This window comes from Mustela nivalis (genome assembly GCF_964662115.1).
Source record: "Mustela nivalis genome assembly, chromosome: 3".
Taxonomy (NCBI): Eukaryota; Metazoa; Chordata; class Mammalia; order Carnivora; family Mustelidae; genus Mustela; species Mustela nivalis.
The window spans coordinates 104,541,191-104,549,424 of record NC_139022.1 but is presented as its reverse complement, the minus strand read 5'-3'; the positions used below and the strand labels follow the sequence as shown (position 1 = coordinate 104,549,424).

At 58.6% G+C, this 8,234-nt stretch overlaps 1 protein-coding gene and 1 long non-coding RNA gene across 5 annotated transcripts in view; one reads left to right on the top strand and one right to left on the bottom strand.

Moving 5' to 3' along the window:
* Positions 1-1,258: 1,258 nt before the first annotated feature.
* The window catches only part of CXXC5 (CXXC finger protein 5), a 36,110-nt gene continuing 29,134 nt past the window's right edge, over positions 1,259-8,234 (top strand). The window contains exon 1 of one of the 4 annotated variants that reach the window (XM_082725473.1): positions 1,259-1,308. The gene's annotated coding sequence lies outside the window, so the exon portion shown is untranslated. Of the gene's footprint in view, positions 1,309-1,616; positions 2,176-2,224; positions 2,342-8,234 lie in introns of those variants that run through there. The other 3 variants (XM_082725469.1, XM_082725471.1, XM_082725470.1) reach the window with 3 other exon arrangements.
* LOC309862082 lies at positions 2,357-8,076 on the bottom strand. The gene is made up of 2 exons (XR_014310304.1): positions 2,662-8,076; positions 2,357-2,513 (listed from the first exon to the last, which is right to left on the bottom strand). It is a non-coding gene; the product is annotated as an uncharacterized lncRNA (long non-coding RNA).

Sequence of the window (8,234 nt, the reverse complement as noted above, 5' to 3'; positions counted from 1 at the left end):
TGTTCAGTTGTCTTAAAGCTGGGTTCCCATAGCAAGTACCTTGCTTTTACTCACATGGTATGTTAGTTTGGGATGGCTTTGAGGAGGGGTGCTGGAGAGAAGAGGGGAGAGAGGAGAGGAGGGGTTAAACACCTCCCTTTGGAGCCATTCTTGGCACTTAGTTAAGGGAGGACACTTTTTAGCATTTGTGGAGGGGAGGTAGTGTCCATGATGCCTGGAGAGGGGTCACTGCCTGTGGCTTGGGAGGCCAGGATGACTAGAGAAGCAACACATTTCAGATGAACTCTGCCCTTTGACACCTCCCTTACTCCCCTGTCCCTGCTGGGTCAAGGTCCCAAGGCCAAATTTAGAATGCTTGGAGAATGGGCACCAATGCCTCCCAACACACACACCCAAGACCCAGGCCCCAAGGCCCTCTCCAGCTTTGGAGACAGACTGGCCACATCAGGAGGAGAAGAAGAAGTGAGGTGGGAGCTGGTTTCAGTTCTCTCACCAAGGCTGTCTGTGCCTGTGGCTGGAGGCACCAGGTCGAGGCAGTTAACTCCCTGTTATCTGGGCTGCAATCTACTTGGGGCTGTACATTTAACCCTTGGCAGACTTCCCCAACTGCCCTCCTCCTCCCCCATTAGGGTCTCCTGTCTTTTTTTTCTTTCTGCCTGGAGGAAACACAAACCCATCCTTACGAATTCCACAGATTCAGAGAAACTTCCCACTTTGGGATTATCTGCACTTTGGGATTATATGAGCCTGGGGCTTGCTCTGTGGGTCCCTGAGGTGAAGAGAAGACATCTGCAGCTTGAGGATTAGCCCAGGCTGGGCAGATGGAGGGGGCATTGAGTGAGGGCAAGGATGTTTGGGCACAAATCTGTACCCACTGGGCTTTTGTTCTCTTTCAGCCAGTTTCTATTGAGTGCTGCTTTGTGCCAGGCACTGTTTCAGGCTCCGAGTTTGTAGGCCACGGTCTCAAGGAACCACAATGTAGTTGCCTTAGCCCCAAGAATCAGGGCTGGGGTTGATGCTGGCATAGGAGATAAACTGTCCTTTCTCCGATTGGTTTTCTCATCTGTAAAATGGGGACAGAAATCTCTGTCCCTTTTCTCCCGGGGAGCTAGAGCCCACTGAGTCCCGGAAAGCGCTGTGGGAAGGGTGGGGTTTTTGAACCCAGAGTCGCTCCAAGTGCCCTAGGCTAGGAGTTCCAGGCCCTTCGCGCACCTGAGCTGAGGGGCGCGGCCAAACCCTCCCTACTGGTCCCCGTCGCTTCCGGCCCGCCGAAGAGAGGGGCCAGAGGGACGGCGGTTTCCCCGTAAGGTAGGCTGCCAAGCCCATGCATCCCTCACAAAATAGGGAAGGTCCTCTTATTTTTTGTAAAGTTGCGGAGAAAAGAGATGAAGACGGGGCACGCTGGGGGAGCTGAGCCTGGGCCGACCTCGTCAGAGCGAGGGGAGCTCCAGGCGCAGTGGCTGCGGCTCCGGCCTCAGAGCCTGCGGCGTCCAAGTGGCCAGAGCAGCTCTGGGAGGGAGGCGGAGGGAGGAGGGAGGGGAGCTGAGGTGGAGTGAGGAGGGGGGGGGGGAGGGAGCGTCGAGTCCGGTCCGGGTTTTGCCGGCAGCCCCCGGGCAGCGTTCAGAGCTCCTGCCCGGGCGGGCGCGCGGCGGCGGCGGCGGCGGCGGCGGCAGAGGCGGCGGAGCCTGAGCGGGGATGTAGAGGCGGCGGCACTGGCGGCAGCAGAGGCGGCGGCGGCGGCGAGAGCAGGCGCCCGAGCCGAGCAAGTAGATCGCCCGAACCTTGTCTCCCGAAGCCTGGCCCCGCGTCCCAGCCCAGCCCAGCCCGCGCCCAGCCATGCGCGCCGCCTGCTAAGTCCGGACGCCTCACGCTGCGCCCTCCGCCCGCCGCGCCGCGCTTCGCTCGGGGGTGATTAGTTGCTTTTTGTTGTTTTTTAATTTGGGCCGCGGGGAGGGGGAGGAGGGGCAGGTGCTGCAGGCTCCCCCCCCCTCCCCGCCTCGGGCCAGCCGCGGCGGCGTGACTCCGGCTCCGGACCCGGGCGCGGCGGGCGGCGCGGCTGGAGCGGAGCGCACCGCGGCGGTGGTGCCCAGAGCGGAGCGCAGCTCCCCGCCCCACCCCTCCCCCTCAGCCTCGCGGCGGCGGCGGCCGTGGCGGCTTGGACGACTCTGAGAGCCGGTAGGTGTCGGGCCACGGCCCTCCCCCGACCCCCCCCCCCGAGGCCGGCCCCCTCCCCTTCCCCGCCTACCTCCCTCTCCTCCCCCGGGGCCCGGTGCGCGGCCGGGGCCGGAGTTCGCTGCAAGTCGGCGGAAAGTTTGGCGGCGCGGGCTCCCCCGAAGTTCAGGTGCGGAGAGCCAGGGACGGGGAAGGAGGGGTCCGTGTTTGGGAGGGGCTGGGGGCGCCGGCAGCTTGAGCCACGGAGCCCTGGAGCCTGGGAGCCCTAGCGCCGATGATCGCTCGGTGTCCGCTGCTATAACCAAGCCTCCCCAAGCCGCAGTCGGCTCCGTCGCAGATCACTGAGTACAGACAAAAAGAGGGGTTTTAGGGTCGGGGACTGCGGGTTGGGCGCCGTGCGTTGGGGTGAGGCTCTCCCTGCGGGGTACCGTCCCCTCCCCAAGTACTCGAGCTTGAGGGCGCTGGGGCGGCGGGAGCCCTGGTCCTCACCTCTCGATGTTGGGCGGGCGCTCCGCCTGCGGGGGCGGCTGATTGGAGATCTGCGGCGCACACTCCCCCCGTCAGACCCCTCGCAGCCCTGTGTTTTGGGGGCTACGGTAACTGCTGCCCTGGACCACGCGTGGCTGAGTCTCTCCCCTCTCCACTTGGAGGGGGCGGCGGCCACTTCTACATTTTCCCTCCGGTTCCTCGCCCCCGCTGCCCGCGGGGTGCCTGGCGGGCTGATCAAGTTTGACCTTTTTTTTTTTTTTTTTTCCGTCAAAGTATCACCCCCCACCACCACCTCCGCGCCCCGCGGCCTCTCTTTCCCGTCCTCCCCAGCCTTGGGGAGTCTTTCAGCCTGTCTCCCGAACCCCGCGTGGCCAAGCGGCGTGCAAAGCCAGGGAGGCAGAATGGGGGTGTTCCTCTGGCTGCGGAGTGTGGGAGGCGGGTGTCCCAGGCGCCAGCCTCGCTGCTCTGGCCCCAAATGTACCCATGAAGTTCGGCCCGCAAGCCCCCCTCCCCTTTGCTTCCCTAGAGCGAGGGGCTGAACCGCTGCGAGAAGAATGTGTTAATTTTCTTGCTGGGGGAAGTTGTCCTCTCCCGGAATGGGCTGCTTTCCGGCGGGGAGTGCGGGGTGCGCCTGGCTTTGTTTATTTGTAGGATCGACCGAAAGTGAGTGACCCCAGTTTTTAAATGGGGGGCTGCCTCCGGGACCTGTCAGAAGAGCTGAAGCTCCCAATGAGGGAGCAAGATAGCCTTTTTTTTTTTTTTTTCTTTCTTTCTTTTTTTTTTTTTTTTTCCCGCTCGGAAGGGGTGCGCGGAGTTGGGCCGGTGCCACGGGCTGCAAGGAGGCAGCAGCAGATTTGGGGGGTTCTGTAGGGACTCATCTGGAAAGACCAACACCTTCCTCCTTCAACTGAGACGGGGGTCTGAAGGGCTGGCAGCCGCGCCCTACTTTGCCCCCTGGATCCTGGGTGGTCTTTGAGTCGCATCTTCGTGTTGGGGGGTAGCCGAACCCGGATCCGGGGAGCCAGCCTCTTGACCTCCGCCTTTCCGTGAGCGGAGAAGGCTGTTCGGAGTCCTCGGTTTTGTGGTGGGCCCAGCCCTCCCCCCCCCCCCCACCGCCCTGCGTTTGTTCAGGAAGCGCTGGGGAGGGGGGCTTGTGTGATCGTTCGGCCCTCGCCCCCGCCGGAGCCGCCCCGGGCGGCTGGCAAACAGAGTCCCTTTCAAGTTTTCCGCTGGGGCCGCCTGGCGGGGGCTGCGTGCGCGGTCGCTGCGGACTTGTTTGGAGCGCTATTTGAACGCCCGGCGCCACCTCAGCTGCCCCGGCCCGCGGGGGCGGGGGTGTCCTTCCGTGCAACTGAGAGCATTTAAATTAGACGTTTTTACGGGTCGTACTGGTCTAAGCTTGGCGTGAGCCGCCCCCCCCCCCCAAAGACCCCGTCTCCTGGGTCCCAACTGCCGCCGGAAACCTAGGAACGGTACCCGAAGTCTTTTCCCAAAGCCCTTTTTGAGAACGATGAGGGGAGACTTGAGGTCGGTGCTACCTACTACTGCGTAGTGTTGATGTAGCAGTTTCCCTGGATGAGACTCAAGCAAGAGCTGGGGGGGTGGGGGGAGTGGCCCGCTCTGCAGCTGTCACCCCCCTCCCAGAACGGAAATCGTTCTCTCCTTGGGGAGGAGGGAGAGGGGGTGATTTTTGTCCTGGGAAGGAGTGGGAACAGCTGAGGAAAGGTTGGCCTCTGAGTTCCCAGTCAGCCCTGGGGAGCTTGGTAGAAGCACCCCAACCTCTTCTTGGCATGAGCTAGGATTCTCCCAGGGAAGCCCCTAGCCAGCCTTGTGGCTCCCTTTCCCAAGCCACCTCCCTTTCCAAGGTGGGGGCAGAGGTTCCTTGGCTGACTGGCTGTTGGCGCCTTATTTATGTGTGTATTTGGACCCGGCTGTTTTCCCGGCTCAGCAGGTGACCCTGGCCTGGGCCTCCTATCTCTCCCCCGACAGAGCCTGTTGACTTACCCGTGGGCCAGCGGCCTCGTCTTTATCACGTGAGGCCTGGAATGTCCACCCGGCTGGGCTGGGCTGGGTGGGGGAAGGGAGAAGGAGGGGAGGATTCTGCATCCAGGGCCCAGGCCAGCCCAGGCCTCTGTTCCATGGGCTCCCACTGTGAGTCCCCACTCTTGATGCCTCTCTCAGCTTTTTGACTGCCTTCTACCCATTTGGGGAATATGAAACTGAGGCATATAGGAGTGTGGCAAGCAGGGTTGTATCTGGATAAAGAACCAAGTCTCTGGGAATTAAATACCCCACCTTCTTTAGGGCCCCACCTAGTTATTTGGAGAGTGGAATGGAAATGGGGGTCTCTCTGGGGGGTAGGGGTGTGGGCTGGGCTGAGATCAGCTGACTTTTTAGGATGCGAATATGGTGGAGAAATGAGGGGATGTATGGATGAGCCAGACCCAGACCCGGGCCTGCTTTCCTAGAGCCCACTGTCTGGTGGGATGACCATTAAGGCAGAACTAACAACTCCCCAGCTAACTCCTGGAGCCTGGCCTTATTGGCTGAGAGTGGGGCAGGGCTTGGTTATTGTTATTACTGTTATAATTATTGTCTGTTCTTTATGTGTAAATAACTTAGTCATTCATTGCCCCAGTGTGTATTTTCTGAGTACCTACTGTGTGTCAAGCCCCACCTTTCTGGGACTGCTGAAATGAATCACTGACCCTGGCCCTGCTTTGGAGGCAGGCCCCTGATAGAAGCTCCTCCCACTTTCTCCACCCCCTGAGGCCTGAATTGGGGCTTTCCCCCCCTTTATTCTGGTGCTCTCCCTCCCTGATCCCCACCACCTGGTGCTGTCCTAGCCTGTGTATGTGTGCCTGTGTGTGTGAAGTGTCCTTGATTGAGTGTATTAATAGTTAAACTCTCACTCATAGCTGGAACTCACCAGACCACAAAAAGCCTCCCCAGTTACTCACGCGCTACTGCCCAACAAGAATATCCCACTCAAGTTTTTTTTTTTTTTTTCCCTTTCTCTTACTTTCCCCTTCATTCCCCCCAACTCTGAGCCCACCTCCCAGGCTACAGACAACAAGAAAGGGCTGGCCCCCTCAAATACCCAGGAATCCCCTAGCCAGTCCACCTGCCCCCTAAAGCCCAAGGCAGTGTCAGCTGCTCGATGAGGCTGTGTGGGTCTCGTCTGTGTGTCTGGGATGTGGGAAGCTAGGTGATATGTGTGCATATGACTCAGGGCATATCCTATCTGTGAATCTGTGTGTTGAATGTGTGTCTGTCTGTCTGTCTTGTGGGGTAGGAGTCTGTGGGTCTGGGAGTTGTGTGGGTCTGTATTGCATCTGTACTTGTGTGTTTGTGAATCTGAGTCTGTATCTGAAAGTTGGGTTTATCCTTGTGAATCTGGGAATATGTATATTCTGAGTTGTGTGTGCTTAGAATTTTGAAGTGTGTACTCGTGATTTGTGTCTGTGTGTTTTGTATATTCTTGTAAATCTGGGAGACCCTGATTCCCTGAGCAGTGTGTCTGAATTGGGAAAGAGGTGTGTGAATGAATCTGGGAGTGGGCATATCTGAGCTGTGCGGGCAGTAAGTGAGTGGTCTGTGTCTGTTTTTCGCCGCTGGTGCCTGTGTTCCTTTCTCTTTCTCTGTCTGCCCGGCTGTCTTTCTGAGTCTCTTCCTCTCCCGTTGAGGCCCTGAGTATGTGTGTGTGTGGAGCGTTGAACCTCTCCCACCCCGTCCTTCCCCTCCTCTGCCCTCCCTGGCAGTAACTGGGCAGCCTCCCCGTCTGCCTGCCTGCTGGGAGTTTTGGAAGCTGTGGAGGGAGACAGGCTGGGGCCGGGGTGACAGCGCGTATCCACGGCGATGGCAGCCTGTGATTATGGGAATAAAAGGATTTTAAGGTCATGGGTGGTTTTTTTTTTGTTCTTTTTTGTACCCCCCCCCCACTTTGTTGGAGCCGGTAGCAGCAAAGGGCCAGAGCTGTGTGTCTGCAGGTTGGAAGTCTGTCCCCATGCAAGTGAATGTGGATATGTGGTGCTTTTTCTAGGAGTGTGAACACGTGTGTGGACATGCATGAGCAGAGCCTGTGATAATGTATGTTCTACATGTGTTCTGTCTGCCTCCTCCCCATGTGAGAGTCCGCGGGGCTCTTCCCTGGGGAAGAATTCCCAGGAAAACTTCTTGCTTCTGGGTGTGACATGGAGCTGGAACGCTACAGTCCTCTATGTCCTGAAGAGCTGTCTGGCCCCAATCCTTGTCTTCCCGACCTTCACTTCATAGTAGGGTATCTTTTGCCAGAGACTGGCTAGGCCCAGTCACCTGGGCCAGGCCACATCTTGGGGTGTCAGTGCCCCTGGCCCAGCTCCAGCCCCTGTAATTGCATTCTGCCGCCTAATCCCCCGCCAGCTCAATTAGATCGCAAATTCTTCTTCATTTCCTGCCTCTGATGCTGGCCTCCCTCTGGGCTCACAGGGCCTGGGAGAGAGGGAGGGGATCCTGCCCCCCTTCCGCCAGCACTGGGGGCTTTTGCAGGGGTGTGATTAATTGCTGGCACACTGGCCCTGGGGTGCAGGTTGGAACCCTGGGGCCAACAGGATGGGCTTCCGGTGGCCGTCTTTGGAGACCCTCAGTATCCCCATGCTGGGGGAGGGGCTTGCATTACCTAGTACAAGGGGCTCTGGGTAGACCAGGCAGATAGCTCTATGCCAGGCCCCTAGGCAGTGCCCTCACCCCAGGTTCCCATGGGCTCTGCTCATGTCTTGTTTCCAGAGTAGTTGCTGGCCACTCCCTGGCACAGCAGTTGTAACCTTGTTTTTGACCTTTTAATGGTGTGTGTTCTGGAGGTCAGTAGGACCACTGAGTCCTGGGTTCTCTCCTGGGTCCTCTTACCTCCCTCCCTTGACCTCAACCAGATAAGTATGTTTGAGCACTAGTTCCATATCCTGGCCGTGCCACTGGCTGGCTGGCTGGCTGGCTGACCTTCTGATGCGTTGTCTCTCTGATCCTCAGTTTCCTTATCCCTGAAATGGGATCATAAGAGTACCTGCCTCACACAGCCATTTTCAGGGGGACAACAGGGATGGTTGCTTCGTGCCTAGCACCAGCGCTAACCCACAGCACGCGATAAAAGTTGGTTTCTGCGGTGGACGAGAACTTCATATCCCCCAGTGAAAATGAAGAAAAGATTATGTGACTCACCCTTAGCATTTCTATCTCCATTCTGCTCGTTACCGGCTGTGTGGTTGGGCACATCACTTTGCCTTTCCAGGTTTCCCTTCCCCATCTGTAGAATGGGACTGATATGAGGCCTGACCACATAGGACATGGGAGAGTTAGGCACGTGAAGGTGCTTAGCCCAGCTTTCCCCCCCAGCAGGTTTTCAGCCTATTGCTTGCCCTCTTTTTCCTTTGCTCACACCAAGTCTAGGGTGGTGTGGGCCTGGCAAAGACACAGGCTCAGGGACAAGGAGACTGGCCAAGGTCATGAGGCTGGTAACGGGACCAGAGTGGGGTGGGAGGGCTAGGGGATGACCTGCTGGCTTGCTCGCTCTGGACTCGCTGGCTCAGCTGAGCTGTGAG